This window comes from Podarcis vaucheri (genome assembly GCF_965113315.1).
Source record: "Podarcis vaucheri genome assembly, chromosome: 3".
NCBI classification, from domain to species: domain Eukaryota; kingdom Metazoa; phylum Chordata; class Lepidosauria; order Squamata; family Lacertidae; genus Podarcis; species Podarcis vaucheri.
The window spans coordinates 122,038,758-122,062,732 of record NC_138761.1 but is presented as its reverse complement, the minus strand read 5'-3'; the positions used below and the strand labels follow the sequence as shown (position 1 = coordinate 122,062,732).

General features: G+C 40.6%; 2 long non-coding RNA genes across 3 annotated transcripts in view; one reads left to right on the top strand and one right to left on the bottom strand.

Moving 5' to 3' along the window:
* LOC309528861 overlaps positions 1–12,693 on the top strand; it is a 94,737-nt gene extending 82,044 nt beyond the window's left edge. The window contains exons 2-3 of the long non-coding RNA XR_014217930.1: positions 11,039–11,091; positions 12,634–12,693. This is a non-coding gene — a long non-coding RNA (uncharacterized lncRNA). The remainder of the gene's footprint in view (positions 1–11,038; positions 11,092–12,633) is intronic.
* On the bottom strand, positions 8,850–22,245 carry LOC309528852. Of its 2 annotated transcripts, XR_014217921.1 has the most exons (6): positions 22,027–22,245; positions 21,281–21,401; positions 19,498–19,686; positions 11,295–17,541; positions 10,180–10,335; positions 8,850–10,024 (listed from the first exon to the last, which is right to left on the bottom strand). It is a non-coding gene; the product is annotated as an uncharacterized lncRNA (long non-coding RNA). The 2 variants fall into 2 exon arrangements; XR_014217920.1 differs by having other exon boundaries at positions 11,295–19,686.
* Between the last annotated feature and the right edge of the window lie 1,730 nt (positions 22,246–23,975).

The window sequence follows — 23,975 nt, the reverse complement described above, 5'->3', positions numbered from 1 at the left end:
TTTTTCATAAGTAACAAAAAGTAGTTTTACTCACGATCAGGCAGAGCACAGTGTGATCCCTGAAGGCAGGCTTTAGGCTTAAAGTTAGAAACATGTACAAACAGGTTTACCCCATATGAGAGATAACCTGGGGAACTGCTGTGGCAACCATCAGTACAGTCCAGGTGATGCAGAAGCAGGCAGGATGAACAGGAAGGTCGAAGAGAGGAAGGTAGCAGCATGACTTGGCCTTTTACCAGGACCAGAAAGGTCACGCCCCCAATCTAGTTATGTACCACTCTGGATATGTAACTTTCGGGTTACGAATGCGGGTTTTGCCATGTGTGCATGCGCAGAAGTGCTCAAACGTGCTGCCTATGTACTTTTCGGGTTGTGGACGGACCCGCAGAATGAATTTAATTCGTATCCGAAGGGTCCACTGTAGTCACATGCAAGGAAGGATGCTCCAGGCCAGGAGGAACAGGAAGTTGCGACCGGCTGGACCAAACAAAACAAGGAATGTTGTACTTGACTGCTCCCAGTGGATTACATCCCACAGTTTACCCAGTGGCTGTAGGAACTGATGGCAGCATGGTCATAATACTGGAAACTTCCAAGTCGTCGCAGAGGCAGCTGCAGCAATTCTTAATCAAATAATACAAAGGGCGCAATAGGTTCTCTATTCCCTGTGCTTCTCTTCTTGGGAAAAAGGGTGCTGGTACTGTATACCCTTGCATACCCCCCCCCGAAAAGCGCTGACTACTCTACACCTCCCTTTCAAGCTTCTGGTGCTCAGAAATGTGCCTTTATAAAGAGAGCAGCATCAAATCATGGCCTCCAGGAGGTCATCCAAGGTGGAAGCTTCAACTTCCGCTTATCTGCAGCCTCTTGGTTGAGGGTATCACCTGAAAAGGGGCACACTAAAAATGAGCATGGACATTAAAATGTTTGAACTGGTGCTTCGGCTGCAAGCATGTGATAGTCCTCTGTGTGTGTTGCATTATGACACTTGCACAACGTGTGATGTTGCTCTGGGAAACATGCAAGGGAGCAGACTGCAGAAACATCTAAAGCGGCTCGTACTGAACCAGTGATGAGCCTTGTGAGAAGGCCAGCAACAGTGCAAACTCCAGCAGAGGCCAGAAATTGGAATATCTTCTGTCGCCATGCATCCATTTTGCCTGTATCACTTGCCTGCGCTGGGTATACCCACTTGAGCTGGCCTTCAGACCAGGGCCGTCTTAAGCATATCCGGCGCTATGGTGCAAAGATCCCTCCGGCGCCCCCCCCATATCCCAGAGTTGTCGACCCCTTTTTTTAGGGTGGGAACACCAGCAGCGCCGGAGGAAGCCTCTTGGGACGGGATGGCGCTGCCAGTGACACGCCCAGCTTTGTAGGGCTGGAGGAGGCGGGCAGCAGCTGGAGGGTGGCTCCGGTGGTGAGGAGGTGGAGGCTGGACATGGGGTCTCCCGGTTCAGCTGGCTGCTTCGTGCTGTGGTGGCCATGGCAGGTGAAGGCTCCAGGCGCGGTGTTGCTTTGCCATGGCATGGCAGAGGCAGGTGAGGGCAGCGAGAAGAAGATTCCACCTAAACATTAGGAAGAACTTCCTGACAGTAAGAGCTGTTTGACAGTGGAATTTGCTGCCAAGGAGTGTGGTGGAGTCTCCTTCTTTGGAGGTCTTTAAGCAGAGGCTTGACAACCATATGTCAGGAGTACTCTGATGGTGTTTCCTGCTTGGCAGGGCGTTGGACTCGATGGCCCTTGTGGTCTCTTCCAACTCTATGATTCTATGAGTGGGCCGGGGGAGCCAGCCCCGTGGAGATCCGCGGCGCCTGATGCCTGGCTCAAAGACGAAGACGCCAACAGGATGGGCGCCATCCGTGCCTGTGCCTCAACCCATTGGGCGAGTGAGCACACCAAGCGAGCAGGCCTGCGCTGAGCAAGCAAGCACGCGTGCGCCACTCCCGCCAAGCGTCGGCTCAGTTTTTCCCCCTTTAGCCTTCTGACACCCCGCAGAATTCGGTGCCTCGCTCAGTGCACTCATTCGGTGTTCCCCGAACTCTCGCCTGGTGCCTTCTAGAACTTGGCACCCTGGCGCCCCGCACCACTAGCGTCTAACCCTGCTTCAGACATTACACTACATCAATGGAAGGGCAATGATCCCTGTGTTAGCGTCAGTGGTGTAGCGTGGGGGGTGCAGGGGGGGGCGGACGCACCGGGCGCAACATCTGGGGGGGGGCGCTCGTACTCGCAGCTCTCTAGTGGAAGAGACTCGAGTGCTACAATCCACGGGTTAGGGGGCGCAAATTACTTGCCTTGCCCCGGGTGCTGACAACCCACGCTACGCCACTGGTTAGCGTAACAAAACAACTGATGTGCTCCAGGATTCCTAAAGAATGACGGTCTTTCAAAAGAGGTTGATGTGTTTCAAATATACTGAACACCTAGCATTCTCCACCCTCCCCCTGCTAGTGATATTTGCCCAAGTTTTCAGATGCTAAGAATGTTGGATTAAAGCAGAGCTGAGCTCTTTTGAGAAAGCTTATCCCAGCAACAAGTAATGAATCAACCTGAGCGCTAATTTTTCAGCATGAGTATGCACAGCAAATTAGTCTCAGATTTGCTGCATTGTAGGTAAGTAGTCTCATTGTGACTTTAGGTAGTTGGAACTTCTGTAAGACGGGTCTGACTGGGAAATGATCTTTATTGACAAGATCAAAGGAATGCAAAGGGGAGGGTTGCGTTTCATTGTAACAGGAAGACAGATGATCTCTGTGTGTCCTTATTGTAATTCATTGCTTGTTTTCAGGGCCCATAATAAAAGTCTGGCATAATACACAGAGGACTTGGTTAAATTGTAAATGTGAATTACTTCAAGCACTCTGTAGAAATATTGTCCGCTCCCTATTGCCATACATTATTTTTTGCTAAGCTTATAGCAGCTCACATTTCCTGGAACTATCCCACACGGTTTCATTCTCCCTACACAACATCACTTTAAAATTGTGGAGCTCTCTTTTTAATCAACCTTTGTATCAGCTACAAATTTGCCGTATGACCTAATTTGAAAAATGTCTCAAAGTGCTGACTCAAACTGTTAGTGAATAAAGGCCAGTCATTACCAACATGACACTAATGTGATGCAAAATAAAATTGAGTTGCATCAGCTGAACATTAGTTTACAAAAATGTTAGTGATTGAAGCCATTTTCTCTTCATATTTTATTTATACTTCTGAGATTTATACTTTTTTCCTTCTTTCAAACAGCTTGGCCACAAAATTTCCCTGAGTGTGAGCGCACAGAAACATTTTAATCTCTCTCTCTCTTTGTGTGTTTGGTGGTGAGGAGGAATCAAGCCAGAAACATACATTCAATCTGGATTATATGCTTATCAGATCCTAAGCCTGTCTTGCATAAAACAGAGGAATGCACATTATTTTACAACTTTTATTAAAATATTTATACAGAAACATATGAGAACCTTCATTCTAACAGGCCATTTTACTTTGCCTTCTTGGATGATATTTCACAGCCCGCCCCACCCCCGGTAATAGAGTTAAGAACTTAAACTGCATGCAAACCTGGAAATGGAATATTCAAGTGTATGGAAGTGCATGTAGGGTTGTTATTTTCAGCTGATTTTCTTCATTTTAAGAGATTGGAAAATATAAGCAGAAACACTATGATTACTGTTGTTGTTGTTGTTGTTACTATTATTTTGCAAGAAAACCAAACAAACAAAAGTGTTACAAAGGATACCCTTTACATTTCTCACTTTTGTTCGTTTCTAGAAATCATAGTTCTTGAAGGAAATTCTGCCTTTTCATTAAGAGTTTCAGATCTGGTCCTGTTACAAATATCACCTACCATCAATGGGTGGAATTCTTCGAAGCAGCACCTCCATTATGGAATTCCATTGCTCAGGGAGATTTGTCTGTCCGCCCTTCCTCCTTCTGTGAGAAAGCAGGCAAATCCTATTTTCTTTTGGTGAGAATCTTGCTTTCTAGAATTGTAAGAGCTGATTTGGCTTTTACTGGTGTTCTTACGGAACTGTTGCTAATTTCTTGCATTAATTTTTGTATATTATTGATGAATGTTGTGTTGTCTTATAATACTGTTTTAGTGCTGCAGTTATGTTTAATGTAAAATGCTCTGGGAGCTTTTGTATAGATATATATTAAGAAATCAGCATCAAAGTTAAATAGATTCACAAGGTTTAATGACATGCATATTTGGTCTTGTCCAGTGTTGCTGTTCTGTATTTGTGAAAATATTTATAGTCATATTCATTTATTTCTGGTTCTAGAGTCAGGTACGTAGCTGTATTGGTCTGACACAGTCGAAATATATAAAAAAATTGTCCCGTAGCACCTTAGAGACCAACTAAGTTTGTTCTTGGTATAATCTTTCGTGTGCATGCACACTTCTTCAGATACACAAGGGTCTGGTGACTTCTGTTTCAGTGTAGCTGAAGAAGTGTGCATGCACACAAAAACTTGTAGCAAGAACAAACTTAGTTGGTCTCTAAGGTGCTGCTTCCCTTTTGAAGGAAATGAGCCCTGAGTGCTCACTGGAAGGACAGATCCTGAAGCTGAGGCTCCAATACTTTGGCCACCTCATGAGAAGAGAAGACTCCCTGGAAAAGACCCTGATGTTGGGAAAGATGGAGGGCACAAGGAGAAGGGGACGACGGAGGACGAGATGCTTGGATAGTGTTCTCGAAGCTACTAACATGAACTTGACTAAACTGCGGGAGGCAGTGGAAGACAGGAGTGCCTGGCGTGCTCTGGTCTATGGGGTCACAAAGATTCGGACACGACTAAATGACTAAACAACAAGGTGCTATTGGACAATTTTTAAACTTTTAAAAATATATTTCTTTCTGGGTTCAAGAGCTCTGAAGTGCACACGATGCCTTCAGGTTTGGCACATAGGAAAGTGCCTCATATCAAGCCAAACCATTGGTCTACCTTGCTCAGCATCATCAACACTGAATGTCAGAGGCTGCCCAGTGTTTCACCTGGAGTGAACCTGCCACCTTTTGCATGAGAAGTAAGTGCTATGCTCTTTTCCTACAACATCTTGAGCCATGGAGCAGCAAGATAGAAATGTATTCCGTAAGTAAAGTTCTGCTTCACTAGTCCTTATGCGGAGCATTTTGTGTGTGTGGAGGAATGTGAGTTGGGGGCGCAGGGAGGAGAGAGATTGTGTGAGCTGTCTTCTCCTTACACAACCATTGGACATACCCCTTAGAGTTAAGTCAAAAAAATGGCATCCCTGTTAGATGTAACGAGGTGTCTACATTATAACATAAAAAGGTAAAGGTAAAGGGCCCCTGACAGTTAAGTCCAGTTGCAAACGACTCTGGGGTTGCAGCGCTCATCTCAGTTTACAGGCCGAGGGAGCCGACGTTTGTCCGCAGACAGTTTTTCCGGGTCATGTGGCCAGCATGACTAAGCTGCTTCTGGCGCAACAGAACACCAAAACCAGAGCAGCGCACGGAAACGCCGTTTACCTTCCCGCCGGAGTGGTACCTGTTTATCTACTTGCACTGGTGTGCTTTCAAACTGCTAGGTTGGCAGGAGCTGGGACCAAGCAACGGGAGCTCACCCCGTCGTGGGGATTCGAACCTCCAATCTTCCGATCGGCAAGCCCGAAAAGCTCAGTGGTTTAGACCAGTGTCCCCCAAACTTGGGCCTCCAGCTGTTTTTGGACTACAAGACCCAGTGGTCAAGGATGATGGGAATTGTAGTCCAAAAACAGCTGGAGGCCCAAGGTTGGGGAACACTGGTTTAGACCACAGCACCACCCACGTCCATTATACTGCATTATACTGCATTATAATGTAGGTGTCTACATTATCTCCAGGTATACCCACAAACATAAAAAGGAAATGAACTATGAAGCATAATCGTAGTAACAGATTATGCTCTGCAGCTATTATTTTAGCTTGTTTTATATGACAGATTTCATTAAAATTAAAGCATGTCGCTTTTTAAAAAAGTCTTTCTCCCACTGGGTGTGTATGTATTCTGTTATTCCAAATTCACTTGCCTCATGTTCTTAAATAGACCTCTGACCAGAGCATTCCATCTGAAGTGCATTTTCAGTCCTCCACCCATCACTCTCCCCACCTCCCATAGAACTGTACACATTTGGAAAAGCCTTTGTTTCCCCTGTATGGAAGCAGGAGGAAAATACTTTGTCAGCATCACCAATGCAGATGTCCCCAAGCTGTCCTCTTCCTGTGGTTCCTGCTGAAATGGACCAGTTCAGGAGAAAGCAGCTTCAAGGCAATTTTATTAACACTAAGCAAAGTCCACTCCTTTCTTTTCCGCCATTGCTGCTGCTGTGAGGAGGGAAAGGGAGCTTTTGGTGCTGTTTTCCTTCAAAGGGACATGTGTGTGTACCAGCATGGTGGGCACAGTATCAATCAATCAATCAATCAATCAATCAATCAATTATGAGCACCAGTGGAACTCATAAGGCTTCCCTCTCCTTCCCTTATGCCCGTTTCATTGTGGTGTAGGGAGAATAGTGGAGTACATGGCAATGGGATGAGCAAAGGGAATATTTCTGGGATTTCAGGAGAGTTGTCACAGGGATAGAATGGATCGTGTTACCATGATTTGCAGGAGGAAGGTGGGATAGCAGGCAGCCTTCAGGATAGGCAAGTGGGGGGGGGGTTGACCTAGCAGGGTGGGTGAGATATTTAAATCAGGAGTAACATAACTGGTGAATTGTTATAATGCACATTAAATGAAGTGGGGGAAGGTTTCTGAGTGATAATTAAAGCACTTTAAAATGCATGTATAATTTCAGCCTTAGTGATAGTGGCAGATGTAAGAAAGCTGCTGGTGTGTGCTCTGCTTCCTTCCTTTTCTCTCCCCCACCTCTTGAATCCTTTCTTGTTTTTTTTTTACCTTTTTAAAATCTAAAACATATGTGTATTTTATGCAACAAATACCCAGAACCATAGCTTTTTTTTTTAGATAAAATGAAATTATTGCCACTCTTGATAAGACATCAAAGCAAATTCAGATTATTGCAAATGATATGCAAACCTTTTAATTTTTTTTGCCCTGTTTATTCGTAAAGTTCACCATGATTTGCGAAAATATAATATTCATTATTATGTTGAATTGCATTTTCTGCAGCCCCATGCCATGGCATTAATTAATGTAGTACAAGGATGACGACCCTCATTACCACTGGACCGGGTGTCTTTTTCCATCCTTGCAAAAGCTAAGGGTAAAGAACCACCTGAAGCTTTTAAAATTGTTGTTTAACCTCCCACCCTTCACTTCCCATGCACTGCTTTGGACAATGTCTGATGATCTGAAAGCTTGTTGAAAAATCCTGAGACAAATACTAACTATAATCAATATATTAAAAAAAGGGGGGGAGGGGAGAAGGGAACGCAATGAAAATTTATGACCTTAACATTCCTTCAGGGTCAAGCCATTTATCAAATTCTCTCACTCTGGTTTCAATTACACAGGTCTTGTGGAAGGAACTTATTTTAGCAGGTCCATTTGCCTCAGTAGGGAATACAAGACTTTGGCCTAATGCTTCACCTTCAGTGCAGGCTATTTGAGCCTTAGAACAAATACCAATCATCACTCTTTGGGAGGAAAAAAAATCTGCATCAGAGTGGCCTATTGGTATGGGATTCCTGTCAAGGTAAACGGTTGTCGGCAATGACTGTGGTAGAGTGGGTGATAAATCCCATTTTATTGCTGAAAAATTCCAGCCTCTCTCCATGCCTGACAGCTCCCCACATTCTCATACACATTTGGGCAATTTCTGCACTATGTCCATCTGGTTCTTATTACCTCTCAACCTGCCTGTGTCTGGTCCAGAAAAAAAGGGCAGGTCACAAACAGGGGAAAGAGACCAAGGTGTTGGGCAAGAAAGAAAGAAATGATCAGGGCAGCAGCTAAGTCTATCAAGCTAGTACTTTTATAGCCTGTGTAAATATACCATCAGGTAGCTGTGATCAGAGGCAAAAGGTTTGAATGGACTAAATCAGACACTTAAGAATGCATAATCTCTCCATTAGAACATAGTGGAAGCAAGTTCACACACACAAGCTCTCCACCACAGTATGATCCAGACCAGCTACAATTATGGAAATTGGGCTGCATCACCAGCTACAGCCAATAGCAATTTGTATGGTGACAATACACTTCTTCTTTCCTATGTGGTACAGGCATGGCCACACTTAACATACAAGTCCACTTTGTTCCAATACAGATCCTGTATTTAGCAGAGGGCTCTGCTACGTGGCCATCAAGGTCCCTTACAATTTGAGTTGTGCATAAATTGCATCATGTTGAGATTATACGAGATATATCTTGGTAATCAGCAGCTGTCTGCTGTGGTTGTTGAAATTATTCACCTACGGAAACACTAAATGCAGATCAAATCAGCGGAAGTGAATGTTTGGTCCATGGGCTGCAATGGCTGAAGACCTTTTCTGAAGCCTGGGTAGCCCAGTCCTAGAACCACAAGACTGTTCATCCGGGTGGGAAGTGCTTTGGTAGTCTCTGTGTAATGTGGACCATTACCCCGAATCTCAAGACATGTTTTTAAAGAAAGTGATCTGCATTTAGAAGTTTGAAGACATTTGTCCAAAGGCTGCGGTCACAGGCTCATTCAGTCTGAAGCATGTTTCACTGATATTAGCTGGATTTGCTTCCATGTTAAGAATATTGTGAAAGATGCTACAGACCTTGAAGGCAAAAATTAATATAAAATTATTGTTACCTTGTGTCCTGGATGCTGAATGATAGATGATCCCTACTGAGAAATAAATGCACATAAGAAAAGACATCCCAGATGAATCACACAAACTCAGTGTTAAAAAGTATGAAACATTTGAGTATTTTATTACATTAAAGGTATGGGATATTTCAGGAAAATCCACAGTCCATTTGGTAAAAATAACCCTTTTACACAATCCATCTCAACTTTCTAGCTTCTATCTGATTCATTTGAACATAATTCTAGAGACTTTGGTTGATTCCTTTGATTAAATCTCATTTTAAAGAGTACTTTGCAGATACCTTTAGAGAGTGGTTTCTTGCCAGTGTCTGTTCTTGTGTATGCAGCTGTAAAGGAATTACTAGATAAATTAATTTTTTCGCGCCAAAAATGCATTTTCTACAACATCCAAGAACCAACACCTTCAAATTGCAAGGAATATACAGAGAGCTACATATTTTTTGATGCGCACCATTTTTCCATGGTCTATCTTTCTTGCCATCTTCTGTTATATGGATATACCATGAAGTGTGATGTTCCCCTCTTGAAAATAGGGGACCTGTGGCATCTGGGATAGGATCTCTTTCCTTTAAAGATGACTTTTATATTAGAACTTTAGCATTTTTTTAAAGGGATATAGGTTGTCACCTGCATAAACAAGTTACTTGGTTGCAATGCTGTTCCATCACACCAGTGTTGCTGAGCATGGGGACGGGGAAATCCCTGTTATCAGACCAAAACTATGATGTGCCCATGGGCAGGGGGCTTGCTGCCCCCCCCCCACATCAAGTTAATAAATAAAAACACTTAACTAAAAGTAGAAGTTGTAGAAAGGTTTTGACAGATTTTTCTGAGTGCTTGGTGGGGGGGGGTGTGTGTGTCAAAAGAGAATAATTTAAAACAACTGTTGTTCAGACATTTCATTCTGAATTTGCTAGACAGAGGATGATGACAGGTGGGTGTCTGGCCCTCCATAACATAAATCCTAGCTACGCGCATGGATGTGCCATGGCATTCTTGGCCAGCTACCTAAAGGCAAGGGTGATGCAGCGTAGGTTCCTGTGCCCAGAAGGCCTGGCGATGTGCACAGTGGTACAACCGCAACACACGTGTTGCAGTCCATGTCGGTATTATGGCACGGCTCGACACTCATTCTTGTAGAACGAGTGGAGGCTGGGAAGCCTTTTATACTGACCAGGGGCTGACAGTAATGAGAGGTGAGTCAGCCAGTCCACATTGTGGCCAGTTCACAGCAGCCACAATTACGATGTTATCATCCTGGACTGGGCAGTGGCGTAGCATGGGTTGTCAGCACCCGGGGCAAGGCAAGTAATTTGCGCCCCCTAACCCGTGGATTTGCGCCCCCTAACCCTAACCCCCAGATGTTGCGCCCGGTGCGGCCGGCCCCCCCTGCACCCCCCACACTACGCCACTGGGACTGGGTGTTCCTTGTATAACTCACAGCCAGCTGTACATATATAGGAGGTCCCCCACACAACCCAGCGGCCCCCTGTGGATAGCCACGTGCCCATTGTGCTCCGTCCTGTTGCATTGCAATCAGCAGTTTCCCAGAACCAAGAAGGTTTCCTCTAAATATGAATACAGATGAGCCACCATCTTTAAATAACTTTTTTGAAAATCTAATAGCAATATGTTTCGTAATGTTGTTATACAGGACACTATGGATTAATATCACCTGGAAAGAAAAGAATCAAGTTGTAAGAGTTCGCATTTTATTTAAGGTTAGATAATTTGGAGAGAGTTGAGCGGAAGCTGGCTGGCTTGTTAAAACACTCAAGGCATATGCCTAAGTCACATGATGGCTGGAGACACATGCAAGGAAGTAGTCTTTTAACTTAACTGGGTTCTGCATACATATAAAGCAACACACCATGCCTGGGGAAAGGCCAAATGCCATAAATATATATTAAAAAAACATTTCAGCATGAGAATGGTTAATACATAGGATAGCCTGAAAAGAGCCTATTGGTTAACCCTAAGGGATGGCTGACAATTGTTAGACTCATCAGATGAAGATAATCTCCTCAGATAGCTTTTAGGTTTGCCTAGCTGACAGCAAAAGCACAGTATACCGGTAACACACGTTTTCAGAAAGGAGTGTTTCATATACAGAGACTCATCCGACCAAGCAGTTCAGAAACACTGAAAATGAAAAGATGTAAAGCTTTGCTGCATAACTGACTAACGCACTGTCAGAAATATGAAAGTCTTCTATGCTTTGGCCTTCTTTAGATCATTCCTTATTTGTGCCTCCCTTCCTCTTTGTTTCAGATTGCAATTTAAATCAAACTCTTTTCTGTGACTGTCTGTTATGAAGCATTTAGGTAAGTCCCATTTTTTTCCACAATTTAAAATTATATCTATATTTATATCTCTGTATACCCTAGGAAATCTATACCAGCAGGGCACTTTACAGAGTAAAATACATGTGATAATCTTTTAAAACCAAAGAGAAAATTATTTCAGCAGAGGAGCATGTAAAATTGTACAGAACACTAAAATTGGAATGTGCATGTATGATACATACCCAAACTCCTATTATAAAATATTCCCTGCATTTAAACCACTACTGGGTGAATTTGGGATGATATTTTATTTGGCTTCATCTTCTTCTTTTCTAAATAAGACGTTCTTTGAAAAATGACACAAAAGTAAATAGTTTTACAAAGCAACAACCTAATCAGTCTCTCAAGCAGAATATAAATCATGGATTTCATTAACTGTTGGTAGCCAGTTTAAATTGTAGTCTTGTCCATAATGTCTATCTATCTATGTATGTCCGAGTTATATTAAAAACCTTTAAATGGCTTTGTAATACCAGCCACATCTAGCTATTATAATAATTAATGATAGTGTTTTATAAATCAATATATGTATTCTTGATAAATTCATATCCAGTTAATGGTGTAATTTAAATAAAAAATTAATGCAATAAAGGACATACAGGCATAGGCAGAAAATCTTTAAAGGTTAAGAGGCAAATTTGTCTAAATTCTTTTTTTATTTTTAAAAACCTCTCATTTTTTAGGGCAGCAGGCTTGGGGGGAAGAATTGCCCACTGAAACCCATTTGCCTAAAAGAGTCAACCTTATATTTTGTTTGCCATTTGGTTTTACTATTATCTATAATTTCGCAAGCCTGATGCTTCAGAGTCTGTACTTCTGTAGAAGATTTAGGTTACAACAAATCAGGAGTTAGAGCAGGTGCTCTCAGCATGGATTCAAGGGGGGGGAGGGGCCCCTTTTTAAAATGTAATTTTACGTTTTTTAAATTTATGAACTTCTTATTCCAGATTTTGGTAGGTGAATGTTCTTTATTATATGTGTGCTCCATACTCCATAAATATGAAAACACAGCTCCAAAATCATAAGCGCATTGCAATGATTGTGTAAATCCTCAAGAATGTTTTCAGCCAACAGAAATATGTTCCTTATCTGCTGTTCTAAGTACAGTTAATCCAGTTTATTCAAAAAAATAACATGGGAGTAACTTTGGGGGGGGGAAACTTATCACCCCCCTCCTTTCCTCCCTAAGCTTCACATTCATATTAAATTACATAAAGTTTCTTTTATGGGTTATTGTATAGTTTACAGTTTATTTATAGCCTATAACAAAATGCATCCTGAAAAATAACACAAGGTTAGAAAAACAACAACGCTCACTGTGGATTATCATCCACAGCAATCTTAAACATATAATAATAATTGTTGCTTGTTTATATGTTGAACGTTAAGCAAGGAATAGCCCACCAAATTTATGCAAAAAATTAAGCATGGCTATTGAGGCTGACATGATGCAGAAATGTTACTTTAATCCGGAGAGATTTGTTTCTGACATTTTTCTTAACATCGCATTGCCTTATTTAGAACAGTAAAAGTGATTCGTCCAATCTCCCTTGACAAGGATGGAAGGTTCCAAGATCCTTCATGGAAGGAAAAAGGAATGGATTTGCTGTTCTTTCACTTTAATAATACACCTTCATAGCCAATTTTTATTGTTTAAAAGTTTACATTTGCATTTCCACATGCAATTATATATAGTTCAGTGTTGAGAGGAAAGATGTGGTGGGGGAGAGGAGAGATAAAAATAAAAGTACAGTTAATAAGTGCACGTCAAAGTGAGCTGGAATAATGCAATCCATTTAAGATGTACTGTGATTTTAGGGAGAAAAAAACACGGCACAGATTTCTAGGAAACCTAATAAAAGAATACATCAACTGGTACAGATAAGTGAAGCAATGAAATATGTCAAGTTTTTAAATATATATGTTCATCTTCCATTGTATTTTTCCTCTTGGGACTACATATGTTGCTCTCAACTAGCCCCCGCCTCCAGATTATACTGTGCAACAACAACAACAACAACCAGCTACCTGAATCTTAGGCTTTATTAGCCTTTCAGCACTTTAAGGATATATCCTCTTCATTACATGAAGTGAAAGGGGAATCTTTAAATATTTGATCCACAAATATCTGTAATGTTTTTTTAAGAAAGTGTTTTTAATCAAATGTAGGACGTTTCATTTTTTTTTTTACATACAAATCACAGTATTTCTCCACTTAAATGAATGTTGTCTGCTTTTAACTCACTATGCTCATTTTGAGGGTAAAAATCAATGTACCTGATAATTTTGCTAAAATTGTTTTCCCCCTCAGAATGTCTATCAAGCAGCTTAATATATTAGATTTAGGTGGATTTAGTCCTGCTAACTTCCACAGGACTCTCAAGAAAATCCTCTACAGCTAATTGGCATATATAAAACACTTACTTTTGGAGCTCTCCTTTTTTACTCCAATGAGACCATTTTCTGGAATAGACAGTTTAAGGCTTTGCTATTGACAGGCCAAAATCCAAGCAGGGGAGTTTAACTGGTTTGTGGATCAAACATTTTGTTTCCTTGTGTGGTTATCCCCCTTGAGCCATGTGAAGTGGATTAGCATCACACCCACAAGTTCTCTCAGGATTCAAACCTGATTTCAGAAGAAACAGCATCCGTGTAAACAAATGCCTGTCCCAGCTGTGTACAGTCAGCTCTCATCTGCAGATATTTACATCCACAAAACCACATTGTCAGAGCCAAGGAAATTATGCAACAACAGTGACTTGTTAAATAGGTTTTCCTCATCAGATAAGGACAAGTTTAAGGAGCCCTTGAGGCAAAGTATACTGATCTGGCCAGCTGACGGAGACCAAGATACAGGTAATTATTGCTATCCCAGAACAATGGGTTAAAAGAAGGAATCGGCCTCATCCCTTCAACTGGACCGAGAGGGAGTTTATAAGGATATCCTGTTTGGAACATCGTAAATGTACGATCAGCTTTGGCAGCTATAAGCTGGCAAATGTGTTGAAGAAATCAGAGCACACTTCTCAGTAATAGCACAATCCAATTGGTTAAAAACATCTGACAGATATGACCATTCTCTGCAGCCCACATCATCCCAATTCCACCAGCCAGGCAGAGGATTTAAGAAAAGCAAAAGTCTTCGCTGCACAGCAAAGCTGCTTTGCTTCTTCGCATTCCTTGTGAGCACCAATTCCCTGTGACTGAAAACAGTCCTTGCTTATTAAGATGCTAAAGCTTTTCCTCTAGAGGACATACTAATTTCTGTGCAGGAATCACATGGTGTTGTAGGAAGAGTCCCGGTTTCCGAGACAGACATCATGATTTAAGGAGGCAGAAGCTGAGCATCACTGCAATTTCAGTGTTAAAAGCGGTAATCTGTTTATGAGCTTTTTGCCTGAAGTTATATATATAAAAAAACCAAAACCGGAGGGTGTGGGGATAAACACACACATGACAACATGCAACAACAAACAAACAGCTGGTTTAAAAGAACCAAACATTTTGCTTATAATTATTGAGCTCAGTGTAACTAACCATTCTGGGTGGATTCGCCTTTTGAGAATATTTCTCGCTTAGCAGACAGCAAGTTGCCAAAGGCTTCTTCCTGTGGCACGCAGAGGATTCGAGTAGCCATGATAAGAAATGTATTGCAATTTTAAAAGGCTCATACAAAGCCGCTGGGAAGGGGGTGGAATCTAAACAAAGGATGTGTAAGCAATTTCATTTATTTTGATAAACCTCCCTCCTGCTCAAGAGCATTTTGCTGTCTTTGTCAAAGTGAATGACAACAATTTGGCCAACTCTCTCTAAGCCACACGCAGCAGTGACAGGCAAATTATCAGAGGCCCTGCACTCCTTATTATCAGAGGAGAAGTCATCAGGAGGACGCGTGGAGGATCCCTCTCCCCTGTCACTATTTGTCAGTGGGACAAGGGCCACTGCTATGGGGAGCTGACAGGTAATTTCAACAATAACAATTACTCCTATTACTGGTGTCATAAACAATTCGCCCAAGGCATGACAATAGCAAAGCTTTATAATTCAATGCCATATAAATAAATGCCAGCAGGTAACAAGTAATTTAGCTCCAATCAAGCCTTGGCCCTAGCATTAATATTGTTATTGCACGAAAATGGAAAATTGAAAAAAAATTCAATAAGTTAATGAATTAAGAAAGGGTTCAAGGGCTAGCAAAGAGCAGCAGCTTTAAAATCACCCTTTAAGATCCATTTTGCATTTGCAATACTGTACATTTACTATTTCACAAGATAACACCAGAGGCATGGTTCAGCTTACTTGTGTTTCTGCCCTAGAGAAAATGCGAATTTCACTGTATTCTTGTTTGTCTTCAGTTATTAAACTGCATATTTAAAATGTACATTAAGAACCAATGCGTCCCCTGCACTTCCCTATTTGCTTTAATACAGACAAAAATCGAATTGAAGAGGTCATACGGCTTAAGATAAGCTATTAGCAGCCTGATCCACAGCCCAGTTGAAGAGGATACTGGGACTTACATCAGGTTTAACCCTGTTAAGTTCAATATAGCAGCAATTCATATTTACTAAGCCGTGAATTAGGCTAAGAAGGTGTAGTTCAAAATTCAGTACATTGTATTTTTCCTTTTCCATTCAGGTTTGATGAGACAGCAGCTGAAAGTTGTTTTATTGTACATATATATGTTGCAATAAAATGCTCTTTTTTCTGTTAGTTTCCTGCCTCACTTTTGTAAGCAGAGCCACAAAATTCAAATCCTGACATTAGCAAAATAAAGCACAAGCAAGTCTTATTACTCCATGTTGATCCGCCCAATTTGCAATTTTACTCTTTGTCCACTAAGACAATGTGGCATCACTTTGACAGGAGTAAAAGAATTTGAAAATCTCTAATTAGAAGAGCTGTGGAGCAATTAACGCATGTCAAATTTCACTTCATCAAGTGCCACTCTAATTTTCTCACTAAAAATTAATGGACTTTTTTTTTTTTTTTGTATGTGCATGTCCCCTCAAGGCAATGTTGATTCAAATCTGCTCAAGAAGCAGTGTTGCACAGCTAAGCATCTTTTTGATTACAATCCGACACACTTCTAACTGCTTTCATTCTCACTGCCACAGATACTTTGTCAACAGTCAAATTACACCACGCTGATAACAATGCATAATGGTGTTCCTCAAAGGAGGTGCCTGTCATGGAACAGGGTTTCATAAAACGCGCCATCTTCTTCACTAAGAAACGCCACTGTTTTAAACCAAACTTTTTGTGTGGCTTCAGCAGCCTTTGCTCTGCATGTTTGCGTCTGTTTCATTGCAATTTAGTTAATTCTAGATCACAGGGAAAGACAGTTGTGACTGCTTAAAGATGGCAAGTGTAGAACGAAAAAGAAAGGAGGATATCACTTTTCACCATTTCTTCTCCAAGACAGGTTTCTATGTAGTATCCTGGAATTGCCCAACAGCTATTCAGCAAAAGACAAAGACACTCCTCATATGAACTGCCTTGTGATGTCAGTCGTAAAAGTTTTCCTGAGCAAAAGCTGCAAGTTTTGGCACAAATACTATAAACATAACAGAAAGTGTTCTTTTAATGGATAGTATTTGGATCCCAACAGAATTTGTATAATGGTAGTATTTGCCAGATTCCATCAAAAATAAAATAAATAATTAAAAACCGGAAGAGGCAAGTGACAAATAGCTTTTTACATTTGGAAAAATAACTCTCGAGTGTTGCAAGATGTGGAAAAATGGGCTCATCTAAACGTTTTCATTTTTAAAGTTTATTTATTTATGGTTGATATGCAAGTACAGAAAAGCTTTAGGAGAAGGAGGGGGGGGGTTCCTTTTCTTTGATCAAAGCTGACTCTCAAAGACCTTGGAAAATTTCCAGTTATTCAAATGCCTTTCCCCCTCCCCCAAATTAAAACATGTCTGTGTTGAACCACTAATTAGTGACTTAACTACCGTAATATACAACTTTGCTACAAATGTCAAACGTTATCTTTTGTGTTTGATTGCATCATTTTAAACATCTTATATTTACAGTTTTTATGCCAAATTCATCTCTGTTGCTGGAACTTAATTAACCTGAATGGAAAGAGACCATTGGATAATAGTTCACATTTTCATTATATTCCCTTACCATTTTGACCATGTTGTCATTAACAGCTTGGTGCAACTTTATAACAATGTCTTGCAATCCACAGATGTCTCCTTCAGAAAATGTTCAGACATTTTTAGAGTTCTGGGGACAGTCATATAGATTTTTCCTTTGTCCCATTTTTGGCATTTATGTTCACAGAAACCAGATCTCAACACCTAACTGCTGAAGCATTTAAAACTCCTCAGTGGTTGTGGGATGGAAACAGCGTCATCAAAAGCAAATCAAACTGATAAGACGTGTTTCCTTCTTATTAATGGTGATTCTATATTCCTTAAAAATGATAATGTGGGAATTAGACAAGATATATAATATACACTGCATATCAAAGACCATTTTAAAACATACAATCATTCTGGCATTTAAACAATAAGCAGAAAATAAATTGAATGTGAGGATGAGGTAAAGCAATACACGGATAAAAATTTGAAAATATAACTTCAATGCAAAACAGTTTTTTTCTTCAGGATTTTTGCTTTTGTTTTTAAAATGCTAAATAAACAATACATAATGCATCCCTCATCAGCCGCAAACCGTGAGGGCTCTGCACTCAAATAACAGGAAACATATTCAATTTTCCTAACAGAAGACAGTTCATTAAGCCGTGCCACATCAAATAAAACTTTAATTTCTTCAGCATCCGAGTCGCAATGAAAGCAATTGATGAAGATGAGCCATATGGTACTTCTATCAGCAAACACATATTGCTCATTCCCCAAAAGTTTTCTAATTCTGCTCCCCAGGCCTGTGTAATATAGATAATGTGCTCTGAGAGCAGCAACCATGAGCTATCTGGTGTACATTTCTAATACTGTATTTAATGGGAAATAATGAATCATAAAAGCCTGCGGAAGGCTGCTTTTGCTAACCTAAATCTCAGCTGTAATTTCATCGTTCTGTGCCTAAGATGCTGTCTGCCCTTTCTAAACAACAGCAACTGAATGTAATAATGCAGTCGCTTCAAACCTGGGTGGGAGGAGAAATTCTCCTTAATACACCCAGGCTTCGTTTAACTCTTGAGGCTCCAAAGACACAGAAACTAGGATTAACAAGAGAGTATTGTATGCTATGAAAATATTACATACATGTGTACACAGGCACAAGGCACATGGAAATGCTTATTTTCATCTGTATCTATATGATTGTATTAAATTTTTTTTGAAGCTCTCCCAAACAGATAACTAAATGTGTGTGTGGTGGGGGAATGATTTGAGACTCCAAAATTTGGAACTTTCGTGGTAGCAGCTGCAAACACCCAGACATTAAAATGATTTTTTTCTATGTACAAAAAATTGAAGGACAATTCCTGAATGAACAAGTCCATATAAAAGTATCATTTACAAGGTTAGGTACCAGTATATTGTGTTTAGATTTATACATTACTGATTCATGCAACTTTTTTTTTTTTTACAAGCTTCTAAATTATATTTTTATATCCAACGAGGATTTAAATATCAAAAATTGCTAAGCAAAAATAGATGGGTTGAAGTTAAACTTTGCATGGCTCAGTCATGCAGAGTGTACTGTTCTGAGAATGTTCTTACATCTGCAAAAAGTTCAGACGTTAAACCAACACGTTTTCTTAAAGATATGGTACTTCCACCGTATGCTTTGGAAACATATTTACGTGAATGTGTTTGGCAATATATGAATCCCAAACAATCACATTGCAAAGGAAGCCTTTGGAAAGTTAGAGACTGCCTTTAAAAGCTTATTAAAACCAGCATGTTCCATGTCTGTCTTTGAATTTAGAGACGTGATTGCCTTCATTAAAGCTGCCTGTTTGGGTGCTTTCCCCGCAAATGTTTAAAGTGCCTGTTTTCTCCACACCTTCCCTTGCCTCAATGCTGATTCTCACTAGCTGTCCACTTGCGAGTTTTCTCCCCGTAAAATCTCAAACAACAAATTAATCTTCCTTATGCAGCAACGTTTACCGGCAGGTGAAATATACCAAAACAACACAGTATTGAATGCCATGTCCTCAAAGAAGAGGTAAAATAAACCTGACCATCTCCAGTGTGGAAAAAATAAATACCCATTTCCAAAACGAAATAAGCACATTGATTATATTTCATGAATGTCTTAAAAACAAGTGTTTAAAGACTCCCACCCCCCTGTCCCCCCTGCCCCAAACAGCGCAGAAACCTTTGCCTGCTCCGATGGGTCACAATGACAATGGTCTATTGCAATGTAAAACAAGCTGCGGGATAAAAAGGTGCTTTCTGTTACCAATTTATCAAAGCTGTTCATCTTCTAGCTGCAGGCAGCATTTTGCCGGAATTGCAGATATTTCTCTGTCCAGGCGCCTTTGTTTGTGCATCTCATTTGCATATATTTATTTCCAGCTGAGGGTGCTTTCAGCTCATTAAGGCCTCCCCTCACATTATTTCATAAGCCAGCTGCTAGGAGGGATTTCACCTGTGGTGAGTGAGAAAAGAAGGGTATAATAATAATAATAATAATAATAATAATAATAATAATAATACTCCAAACACACAACGCAGCGCACCCCCCCAATTCTTCATAAAAAGGAAATTTTCGGACTCTCTTCCCCTATAAATGGGCACCATTTGTGTTAAACAGCTTCTTGTCATGATAGATGCCTCCGAGGGTCAGGGGTGAAAGTTGATTTGAAGGTCAGCAGTAAAACAACAGACAAACCAGACGCCAAACTGGTTCCTGAGCTGTCGGTGGGAGCGCTGGTACAACCAGGTCTTGAACCTTTTCCAACCTCTAATAAAACAGGCTAAGAATCTGAAGTGGATCAAGCAGACCCCAGAGGAAGATGCGCAGAAACACACACAAATAATATCGATATCAAGCAGCAACGAAAAACAACGTGGGCAGCTGTCCCGCAGTACAGGCATGCTCCTATTGTTTCAAGAGCAGGGGAATTAATTCCACTTATTTATTTAAGGCGTGTCAACTCACTGCCTAAACCTGTTTCAGTGTCAAGATGAATAAAACTTTTATGGCTCATAAAATGGAGTAATTCATCTCAATGTTCTTTGTGGTGCTTTCCCCCCTCCCCTGGCATAGATAGGTCTCCGTTCGGAATGGTTGAGGCCAAATGTACTGTTGCTACGGGATGCACCATACGAAAAAAAGGGGGGCAGCGGCAGAATTATTTGATTGGCAAACGGAGAACGGCACAAACAATAAAGCAGAAGAGGTTAGAAGCTGAGTAATCGCCTCCAAAATTCTCACAGGCAGTGCCTCCCTCGCCTGCATTTGCAAGCAGAGAGTTGCAATGTTGACTCTGAAACATTTAAAAATAAACAAATTCCAGGGAGGAATGTGTTTTGTTTTGTTTTGTTTTGTTTTGCACATTATGTTGCTCACCTGCTTCTGCCTCAGTCATCCATTCGCTTATTAAGTTGGCCCTTCTCAATTTTGCACTAGTGCGAACAATACCAAATTCTTACATTTATTAAAAAGCAGACCCAATCTCTTAACTGTAGACTCGTCTGAGTTTGCTACCCAGGTGTGGGGCTCGCAGCTAATAAAGCCTCACGAACCAATTCTTCCCACCCACCCAGGATGTGTTCACAGTAGTTGAAAAAAGTATAGCCTGAAATTTAATGCATTTGAATGTGCCATATCTGGTGAGTGAGAAGCAGACTCTCTCAAATAGCAAAGCTTAAATGGATTATCCAGGTTTGTAAAGGGAGGGAAAATGTACCTGCGACTTGTTTTAAATAGAACGAGGAGACCTTTGAAGCAATGGGAAATAATTTACAGCAGAATTGCCGCCCCTGCACCCCCCCAAAAAAATACAATTTCAATTTTAAGAAATGTCTGTAAAATAAACTTTTATGACATGTCTGTAAAATAAATATTCAAATATTGGTCTCTGCTTAGATATATCTATGATACTTAGTCATTGGTTTGTTTATAGTGAAAGGGAATCTGGAATAAACAAATGCCATTTTGTTTAGTGTTTCATCCAAAATGCTCATCACAGTAACACGATGTTTTCATTGTGTGAATTGCGGGTTCTCTTCAAACTTACGTTTCCTTTACAAATTCAGATCACTGTCACTTTTTCAGCATTCGCTGCCTACAGTGTGAAGACATCCCCATTTTTAGCTTCAGCTCATCTTATCCGAAACAAGCCTTGACTCAAAAAAACTCTGAAAGAAACATGAAAAATAGGAGATATTCATAATGACCAAACTCTGCCTCAGTAACAGCTTGCATTTCCACCTTGGCCTGCATTTAAAAGATTTCCTTTTATTTCACCTAAAGAAAGAGTGCCTTTAAAACTTTTGAAATCTTGTTCATACCTTGATTTATTTATTTTTAACAACTTGAATAAGTTCATTACGGCTATCTTGGCGTTTGTTCTCTCTTAAGAAACACAGAATCCACCCCAGATCCCAAACAGATCTCTTACTCCCCCAAAAGATCTTTAACCATGTTTCTCATTTTTCTTTGCCTCTAATCTAATCGCTAATTCCTTCACTTGGTCAAGAAGTTAAAAATGTTAAGTGCTAGCAGCGCCTCCTTCCTCCCCCTCATATCTGTCTCTGTTTATGGAACGGGCCCTGGTTTCCTCCCTCGCTTGTTCAGCTCCAGGTCTTCAGGTCAGGAGACTGTAAATACACACAGCACTGCCCCAACCCATAAATCTGAGCAAAGGGCAGGCATATATATTCAGATAAGCAATGTGGAGGGGAAAGAAAGGAAAGACAGAACAAACAGAGTCTGTAGAGTGCCAGGCGTTTTCCTAGAAACAAAATTAAAATGCCAACAAACCTCTCCGTAAGGTAGTGGAAGGAGAGAAGTCTTCTTGCTGAACATCGGCCTCTAAAAGATGAGTTTGGAATCACCACCGTTCTCCTCCCACTGTTTATATACAAATGAGTAAAATAAATGCATTTTATTGCCTTTGAGACAGGGAAAACAAACAAAGGCATTGCACTTACATTCCTGCATGCTGCTCTGGTGTCTCCCAATTGCAACCGGTTGTTTTGGTACCCAGTTCCTCACCAACTTAAGAAACCCCAAGAGCAGCACTAATTTCTTTCTACAAGAAATCCCAATCCCAGGGAGGGTGGGGTACAAATAAATTTATTATTATTATTATTATTATTATTATTATTATTATTATTATTATTAAAGGACCCAATGAGACAGGGCTGAAACCACCTTACCAACCCCCCTCCCAATAATAATCAACTATTTAATCAAATAGGATTTGGTGCTAATGTAATGGCACATGCATCGTCGACACTCACCTCTTAACACGTATGCAAATTGTTGACATCCTATAATAATCTAAATTTCTGGGTGGCTTTGGCCGACCGCCATGATGGCAGGATACCCCCACCTGCCCATTCCTAGCATCTGAGTAGATAGGGTTTAATGCTGGGATCAAGAACAAGCTAGGAAGATGTCAGCATTTCACAAAGCAATCTAGGTAAGAATTGCAGTTGCCTCCTTGTAGTGTTGGCTGGTGTTCCCTGAGCACAGAAAGCAGAATTGACTGACGTTTTGCTCTTACACGAACACACCAAACTTCACAAAGCCTTCCCTCCTCAGCTCAGCTCAGGCTGACATTTCCTCGCACTGCTCTCATATTCACCTCTCCTGCTCTGATATCTGGTGTAAATAGGACCTGCTATTAGACAGCTTTCCTTTTTCACTTTGATTCAGGTGAGGTGTAACATACTGCAGATGTACCAGTGAGAGAAGCCATTACACTAAGGGCCTTTTCCCCTTCCTCAGTTGAAAACAAAGTGAAAACTTCAGTGACTTGGCAGACCTCTGCAGAAAACCATAGCAGAGAGCGTGCACAATTTATTGTAAGGCCAATTCCCTCCCCAGTATGGTGGTTTTTTTTTTTTTTTTTTTTTTGCAGTTACTTGAAACAAATGTAAATCAATTGTCATTATTTCTGGCACATACTGGCAAGTTGTTGAATTAAAGGTTTTCAGTCATATGACAGAAGTTGTCTCCTTCCACACACACACAAACATTCCAGGCCTAGTCCTTTTCCATCAAAAGGATTTAGAAGAACATTTTCAAGGTTTCCAAGCATTTCAGAGTATTAGTGTGGGTTTTAAATTTAACTTTTTAAAGTCAAATCTTGATTTCACACGTATTAGAACTGAAAAACTTTTACATTTAAAATAGATTGTTACATGAAACTGTCATATCAATATTTGTTCCCTTGGAAATGACTGACAGACAAATGGCGCAAATGATAATTTGTTAATACATATCCAGGAAAGTTTCTTAATAAAAAAAAATCTTTCCAGTAGCACCTTAGAGACCAACTAAGTTTGTTATTGGTATGAGCTTTCATGTGCATACACACATCTTCAGGTGTATCTGAAGACATGTGCATGCACACAAAAGCTCATACCAATAACAAACTTAGTTGGTCTCTAAGGTGCTACTGGAAGGAATTTTTTTATTTTGTTTCGACTACGGCAGACCAACATGGCTACCTACCTGTAACTAGTTTCTTAATATTTACTGATATGATGAATAAGACTTTTGCATTTTATCTATGTGGATTTTAATTTATTTGACCTGAGGTAATTACCTAACTTTAAATTTTGGGTCTTCTATAGCAGATATTGGTTTATGTTCTGCCCTATTGTAAAATTATCTGCCCCACAGAAATGTTTTAAACGTTTGCTTAAATGCTCAGCAGGAAAGTTCTCTAAAGTACAATTGGCTTTTAATCTGCATGTTTT